We start from the raw sequence: 9530 nt of genomic DNA, 5'->3' as shown, positions 1-9530 counted from the left end.
ATCAATCTTTTTGTTTTCGGATATAGGTCAGGTCAAGGTCACTACCTTTTTCCTCAACGTAATGGATGATAAAAATAAGTGTAACTTTTAGACATTCTGTAGACATTTGTTTAAGATTTAATGATTCTATTCTTCAATGAAATGATAGAATATCAGAATGTCTATTAGCTTTTACTACTAAATTGGAATAAATATTTATACTAAAATTGATATTGATTAGACCGCATTTCCTCTAATTTTCTGAAATTTTGAAGAAATTTTGATTATTTTTTATGCTTCCAATATTAGAATATTTCTGAATTTTATGTATACTGACGACTTTATATAAAGCTATGAATTGACAGAAAAGCTAATATATTGACGATTTAATAAGAGAGGAAGAATGGTTTTAGTGATTTTTTCACAAAAAATCAATGTATAGAATGGGCGCTTTAAAAATCTTATAAAAATGTAACTGCAGGGCTGTAGCTCCTGGTCTGAAAAATTCTGATGGACGAACCGGGAGCTACAGTGCCTCCCATAGTAAAAATCTGCAATTTACGGCGCACAAAAATATGCGCTAGTTTTGGACTGATTAACCTTATTCATACAAAAACACTGTGAAAATAATAGTGACATTAAATTATTCATGCAATTTTCTACTGATGTCGCCTCTTTAATTGCCGCAGACTTTTCCCAAAACACGGTTCCCGACCTTGGGAAATGAAGTATGTTGAATTCACGTCGAGATCGAGAGTCGCCATTTTTACATGTAAACAAACTGCACCACTTCACTTCACGGGACTGGTGATGGTGTGTAAAAGAATATCAGAGGCAAGTAAGGTGATGATATCTGTAGTAAAATGTCCGAAATTTTTTTTGGAATCAAATATTTGTACAGAATGTGCTCTGAAATAAGGTTAATCAGTCCAAAACTGGCACAGATTTTTGTGCGCCTTAAATTGCAGATTTTTACCTTGGGAGGCACTGTAGCTTCCAGGTCGTCCATCCGAATTTTTTCGGACCGAGAGCTACAGACTTGCAGCTAATAAAAACGTAATTTAATAGGCAAATCATATTTTAAAAACATATTCTGAAAGCCAAGTATCATAACATTAGCTCACATTAGTAAATAAATCAAACATTAATGTTATTGTTTTTGAAATGCTAAAACAAACTCAATAATCTGCAGCAATTCTGAATTGCGAAACATGTGATATTTTCATACGCCAATATTACGCCAATATATAGTCCTTGTTAGATTCTAAACATTGATTATCTTTTCTATGCCAAGTTGTATGATAATAAAAAAGAAAGAAAAATATGCTATTTTAATTTCCTTTCATCTTGATTTAAAGCTGCTTGGTCCGATTTTTTTGTAATTACAGTATCAAATTTTTTTTCATTCAAATCATTTATCTTAGAAAGTTTTGGACTTTCTCCTATTTACACCAGCAGAATCAGTCTCCTTTCAAAGTTAGAAATATTCAAAGTAAATAAAATAATTTCTCTTTGGGCAAACGAAAAAACAAACCAAAATGCATCACGGGAATGTTTGGAAAAGGAAACCGTTTGGTTTCGTCCCCCAAATGATTGGGGTTATTCAACCCGCATGCTATGCATCGATTGTAAAGAAAGCAAACTTTAGAAATATTAGCAAACAAAACGTACACATGTTTATTTGTAATTTGTCTGATCATTTCGACCTTTATTTAAAGCGATGTCAAATTTGTAATACAGCCATACCCGTCTCGTCATCAGGGGTGAAATTTAACATGAGGCGAAATAACGCGGTACCTTTTAATGTCGTTTGTTTTTTAGGCAAATTTTGTACGTATTTTTCTTCATTGAAATTTGGCATAATTGACGGGTAAAACTACCGCAATGTCTATTATTATACATATACTAAGCATAGCCATCGTTTAAAAGCGTGCATAAAATTTGATATAAGATCGGACCAAGCAGCTTTAATGAACAATAAATCAAATTTATATTCGACAAGTCGAAAACCAGAAAAGACTCCTTCCTTAAATGAACATTTATGTTCATTGATAAACTTAAAGGGGCATGGTCACGATTTTGGTCAAATTCCATTGTGATATATTTTTTTTTATTTACAATGCTTTATGAATGTATTTCTTATGATCAAGTAAAATTTGAGATTCAGTCGTAGGGTTATGAGCAAGATACAAGGCTCACAAGTCTTGTCATGTAAACAAGGCTCTTTCCCTGTTTTTGTTTACATAGGTTCAATACAGCAATAAAAAAAATCTTTTTCAAGCTGATTTGTCTATCCTATTATTCATTTTAAGCATAAATAATCAGTTTCTAACGTTTAACACATTCATTTTAGGTCTAAAACTGGAATTTTTTATTCAGCATTCAAAACGTAAACAAACGCTTTGTTTACAGAACAAAGAATTGTAAGCTCTGTTACTTGCTTAAAACTCAACAAATGATACTCACATTTTGGTTGCCTATTAAAAATGTCTTAATGAAGCATTGTAAACATTAAAATCGGAAAAATAATTTTTGACCAAGATCGTGGCCTGATGCCCCTTTAACAACGAAATCCACGAGATATTGATGAAACCACAGTATAGGCATTTCATATAAGGAAAGGTATAGGGATAAGTAAAGATATGATTGTGTATTTCACAAATGAGTGTGTGGTAAGTTGAATTGTACAGAGAATTTCTATAATATATTTCCAAAAAAGGTAACACAGGTTGGATAAATTGTTTTCCGTATCACAACAACTCTACCGGTATATAAATATGGATATATTTTCTTTTCACTCTTATGACAGTATACATATTTTCGCCATATATTTATTTTCATAAAAAAGCTTAAAAAACAAAACAAATACAATTCCTTATCGATTTGTTTGTTCTCAGTTATTGTTTATTCAAAAGGCAACACCAAAGCCGTTTTGTAAACTGTTATTGTTGAACAAGGTGTGATCAAAGTGTGATGTAGAATATTCCAGTTATTTATGACATAATTGTCAAATTGCGTACTCGAATCAAAGTGCTGAAATACTGTCGGGAGCTGATTTTATCGATTATTATCAATTTTAAAATCAACTATATGTTTTTTTGCATGGCAAGTAGTTTCTAATCTGTATTTGAATTACGCACATTTTTATAATATGAATTCTCGAATTTTTCTGACAAGAATTTTGAGAAAATCCCATATGAATTCCATCAAACTGTGTATTAGTAATCTAAATGTTTCTAAAAATTGTACACGTCTGGATCCAAGCAATATTGAACTCTAGTCTCCTTCAACAAGACGCTCGACTGTGTCCGTTCATCTCCGACTACCAAGAGAGACTCTCTGCTTGTCGGGGATTTACGGATACAGCCGAGCGTCTGGTTGAACATCTGGCGTAGGAATACATACGACTACAAAAATAATTAAATTGTTCGTACTATATAAAATCTTACTATTTTCAAGGTATCCTTGAAAAACAATGATACAGCAGACAATACACCTAATTCATCTATTATTTTCAAGATCTAAGTCTTGTCATCGGTGATGATTTGTGCTAAGGTCTAAACTCTGTTTCACTTTCGGTTTGCCAGAGTAACTGCATTGGAGAGTTGATTAAAATCAACTCCATGAAAGGAGTTACTTGATTATATATATATATATATATATATATATATATATATATATATATATATATATATATATATAAACACCCAATTATGGTATAGGATTAGCATTATAACGTCATATGATGGGTTACTTAATTCTCCACATGGTACCTGAGATAAATTTATATAATTTTACACTATAACAAATAAATTACGTCAAAGGAATAAACGATCCAAAATGAGACAAAACAAATAGAATGATGTATATATAGGTATATACCAGACACATATATACAAATGTGAGAGAAATATTTCACAAAGGATGCCTAGGGCGTAACAATTCTTAGAATTTGTAATGAACAGTCATCTTTCTAATGTTTGGACGTTAAGAGTTGACAAAATTTCTTTGAAGTCGGCATATTTGTTTATTTCCAAGTTTCAGGTTTTCATGTAAGCTTGTTTAACTATACACTAAGGTCATTGTGTAGTTGCAGAATCTGAGGAAGTTCTGTGTTATAACTAGTTCGAATGGCCTATAAATTATATCTTCTATTTTCCCATCCCCACCTTCCAGAAAAAATATGAATGAAGTATTAATACACGCAAAACAGAACTATAAAAGTAAAAAAAAAATCAAATAAAAACAATTACAAAACACTTAATTACATTAATTACACATTGTATTTTGTTTAATTTTAAACAGTAAAGATACAATGTAACTATGCATTGTTTTTGTCTTACTGACTACATTTTATAAATATCTCTCTCTCTCTCTCTCTCTCTCTCTCTCTCTCTCTCTCTCTCTCTCTCTCTCTCTCTCGTTGAAGATTTATGAGTATACAAGTCGATCAACTCCTTTCAATCGCCAGAGAGCACAGTCATCGCATTTTACTTTCTCATCTTCCTTAAAAGCAACATGTCTCCAGCAAGGAATTATCTTGCAATGAAACAGTCATCTTTTAATCTCCAAATGATATTTGCCGATTTAAAAACTTGTCAGCTTTTCGATACAGCAGTGCTGATGAATTGTCTCTTGGTTTAATGCAGTCTCATTTTTAACACTTCCAATCAATTGGCCTTCGCTTCGCCTCTGGATTAAAAACGAAAAGTCACTGTAATTGGCCACGGTAGCTTTCTCGCAATTAAGTAAATTACCGCGGAAGTTCCTTGCACATGAATTCGTTTCCTGGTTTTAACAAGATTTGATTAGTTGTAAAATGGAGACAATTTCTGCTTTTGTGATAGATTCGGTGCTTATATTGTATCGTATATCGGAGCTCTTACTAATGCTCTAACCAATAATTTAGTAAATGTGCATAGACGGTTTAGTGTCAAATGTTAGCAATAAAACACTGTGATTTGCAATCTTTTCACCATTACAACAGAGTACAACGACTCGTCTAAATTAATTGAATACTTTCAGACTGATAAACTTTCAAAAATAAAGTAACGTGTATGTAGGACCCATCAGTAATATTTGTAGGCGTTTTTATGTCTGATAATATCTTTTTTTTTATTATTAACCTTAGCATTGTTTCTAGGTAATTTTATGTCTTAAAAACAATTTCAAAACATATCACATTTACAAGTAAATTGTCGTGAGTGGTAGGTTTCATTTATGTTTTAGAAACATCGTACGTTGCCACTTGTCATATTTGCATGACTCATGGTCTTATAACCGCATATCCATGATTTCCACTGTTGTCCACACACCCAGTAATGTGTTATCTTATCAGGAACATTTACTACATGATGTATATGCATATAGTAAATCTGACCGTAAAGTAAGCCCTCATGAATACCGCATTTTATATAGTGTACATGTATTCATGTACTGTATTGCTTTCATTACACAAGCAGTACCAGATTTATTCCACTATTCAGAATTAATCCATTGGTACTGTCCGAAGAAAAATCTCTTGCACTCTTTGAAATGATTGATTATGAAGTTTTTTTTAATGAAAAAAAATTATATCTTGCTTGAATATGTGTATAATTGTTTCTCTAAGAGAAAATTTGGTTAAAAGGCAGGCTATCAACCGAATTTCCTAGTAAAGCTACAAATCTGCAACTAGAAAATTAATAATGAAAAAAGAAAAACGCCCTAACTATTTGAAAATCAATATAAATGATGATTGCACAAGAACAATTGACAAAAAATGCTGGTGAGTAAATTCGAACTTAGTTTAGAGGCATTTTATTAATGAGTCATGTATGTAGTGAATATGGATTGAAAAGCAGGCAAAGTAGCCTATATTATTTTTTTCATTAGATATCAAAATATAGATACATGACTGTATAACAATTATAAAAAAAATATAAATGGTTGTAGTTTTACAAATTAGTCAAAACAAGTCACTCAAATCGTGACCTCTTCCCTCAGATTCCGTTATTCAAAATTCGGTTTACATTGACCTCATATTTACATGTAAGTACAGTCTCATCTGGAAGAAAAATCGCAATTTCCGATACATGTTTAGCTCCATCACGACAACTTACAGAAATATTGCCTTTGTGCCAATTTCTTAAAGATTCTGAGAGTTAATCTCAACTAAATCCCAATCCTGACTGAGCTTAAATAAAAAAAAAAACTATTTCAAACTATTACAACATTTTAATTTTAAAAGTAAAAATTCATGTGGTGATAATTCATCCTTCCTAAAAATGAGATAATGATACAGGATCTGTAAAACAAGAGGTCGGTACAAAGTGACAAAAATATGTATCAATCTCATGCATGTACACGTAGAGTCGAAATTCAATTCAACATGTCTACCGAGTATCAAGCGGCGTCACAGTAGGTTTATATTCAAATGGCACACGAACAAAGCTAGGCTATAATTTCAAATGTCGTAAGTGTTGACACATTTCATTATAAACTTGTATTTTACAGAAAATGTATGTACCCACGTATGTGCTTAATCAATGTGTCGGATAACTATGTCAGTGTCAATGTGGCATTTCTGCACCCTCGTGAGATGCAGTTTCGTAAAAAGACATTTAAGAAATAAGGTATCATTTTTTGGATGTAAATCGGGATATAAATACGGGTTGGTCACGTAATCAAATCCCAAAAAGCCCGAATGGCTTATTTCCAGAGTTGGGGTCAATTACTTTGAAAAGTAATTAATTACTTTCAAATACATTGACAATTTTATCAATTACTTGCAATTACAATTACATTGATTTTTTAAAATGTAATTAATTACTCTCAATTACTTTGATAAATGTAATTAATTACATTTCAAATACTTTAGTTTTATTTCTTTAAATCTTGAGAACTTATACATATATTAACAGCATTAAGATATACAGAGCTTTATGTACGGTTATGTTTTAAAAGGTTGTATAGTTCAGTTCAGATCAGATTTCTTGAAAATTTCTAGAAAAAAATTCTTTTACATTAAATTCATTAAGTACCATTGATTTCATTTTTGGTTCTGAAAAATATTTTCTCTATAGTGAATTTATTTTTAATCACATATTAAAACTATGTTTTTTCAGAAAGTACAACTTTCGACAGTACAGCATATCAGTATATAAATAATAATTGCTATAATTCACAAGAATGAGATATTTTGACACCCTTAAGTCTAAAATCAATGGGGATACTTGGGTATTAGAGGAGTTCACACCTCCACAAAGTTAGATCTTTACCTATTGCCCTGGGCAGTGTGTTATGCTGTATAAACATATGAAACATTATGGGACATTTAATTATTGTATAAACAAAAGTCCATGCCAAACATGTATAAAATCTATTTATCATTATAAGACACCTTTTTTATATTTTAAACTTGGAAAAAAAGTAATTGAAATGTAATTAAAAAGTAATTGAAAATACACAATATTTTTGGAATGTGTTTAAATACATTCAATTACTTGTAATTGAAGACAGACTCAATTACAAATTACTTTCAATTACTTTGAAAAATGTAATTAATTACACTCAATTACAAATACTTTTTTCAATTACCCCATCCCTGCTTATTTCCTATATTTACATTTGTTGCAAATTATGTCAATAACAATGCTCCATACTTTCTCATTTGTGATGACCTAGAAAGCCGCTTCGATTAAGATGATGTAACAAAAAATAGTACAACAATGTAGCAAGTATTTGATTATCATGATAAATAAATATGACACTTCTTTTGACAAGAAAACACTTTTTTATTATAAAAAAGGGAAACAGAAAAGAAAATTCACTTGTACAATTGAAAAAAAAAACAACGATTGAAGCTTGGCAGAATAGTACCATTTCTGTTGAAGTCGCAGAGCGGTTAGAAATTTGAAAACAAAGCGATGGAAAGTTGAGAGAAAACTCTAATCGCAGAATCAGATTCAAGAGCATAATGATTTCCTTCGACATTATAGAGGAAAGCGATTTTAACTTCGAAGTTCTTTTTCCGAAACAAAACGGACAGAAAAGCACAAGGAGTTAAATTTGACCGTGATCCATGAATGGACTAAACACGAAAGGTATGTGATATTGCGTTTGCAATTTTGATCAAAGCTTGTAATAAAGTCAAAAATGAATTTTAACTGTCAGGAGTTAACTCCTTTGACAAATTGCGATTGTAATTTTCAAGAACGCCTCCTTACGATGTCGATCCTTTATCCCCCGCATAATTTATGTTTTATTTTTTAAGAAAATGAATGAATAAAACTTCGTATAACAAAATACAGATACGTTTATTTTTTTGTTGCCTAAATTATGTGTTCATTACGATATCTAATAGGTGTGTTTCAGCACAAGTCGGTTAGTTTGAACACATAGAAAAAGTAGTGACCTAGATTATTCATGCGCTACTTTGAACTCTTGACCCATAATGATGCTATGCAGGTATAACAGCGGATTGCGCAAACAGGGAAAACATTTGCAAGTGTAAATATATATATTTACATTCTACTGTGTTTTCCCATTAAATTCCGTGATGTTTAAATGCCTCTAAATGCAACATCTACTCACTGCGTATGAATTTACAAGTAATTTACATAAGTAGTTCTCAAACAGGGATTTCTATGTCATCGGTTAAAAAATGTATAAATTTCATAAATGTTGTCAAAACACCATGTTTTATTATTATTCAACAAAACAGTTGACTATTGTTAAAACCAACATTTCAATATAGTTACTTTTCATGGATTATATTTTCAGGCTCGTCAACAGTCTCTGTAATAACCAGTTTAAACCGGTTTTACAAATCAGCTGTTCTTGCTGTTACTAATTTGTCCTTCCGTAATCTGCACTTTATATCGATTTATTTAAGTAAAAATTGATTTCTTCAGGAGGGGAATGTAAATATAAGCATTAAATGATTTATTTTTGACGTCGTCGTGTCAATTACTGCCGTCAGATGAGCAGACAAATTATCATAACGCGCTAACGCGTGTTATTCAATTTGTCTGCTCACCTGACGGCAGTTATTGACACGACGACGTCAAAAATAAAATTTAATCATTCAATGCTATAATACATGTACCATATATATATATATATATATATATATATATATATATATATATATATATATATATATATATATATATATATATATATATATATATCATTGGGTTGAGCGTAACGATTCAACCACTTTTGTTTTAAGTGTGGCTCACATGTCAGATGAAAAATTTACTTTTGAAAATTAATATTCTAAAGGAAAATAATAAATCCTATATGAGAAAGATTTTTATACAACAAATATTGAAAATCCTGTAAGATATTCTAAAATTAGAGAAATTATTTTTCCTGTAGGAAAAAAAGTATTTCCTTCAGGAATTGAATTGAGATCACGGATTTCTTTGCGCTGTTGCGTTATGACCTTTCCTAGATCGAAACTGGTTTGTTGTAAGTTTTCACTTTCTTCTATTTGATGTTGTATGGTTTGGTGTTGGTGGTAATTTTCATCACGTAGGTCATCTTTAATATGTTGTTGTTCGGAC

This window comes from Crassostrea angulata, chromosome 4 (assembly GCF_025612915.1).
Source record: "Crassostrea angulata isolate pt1a10 chromosome 4, ASM2561291v2, whole genome shotgun sequence".
In the NCBI taxonomy this organism is placed as follows: domain Eukaryota; kingdom Metazoa; phylum Mollusca; class Bivalvia; order Ostreida; family Ostreidae; genus Magallana; species Magallana angulata.
The sequence above is the reverse complement of the archived record's forward strand: the minus strand, read 5'-3'. Positions refer to the sequence as shown.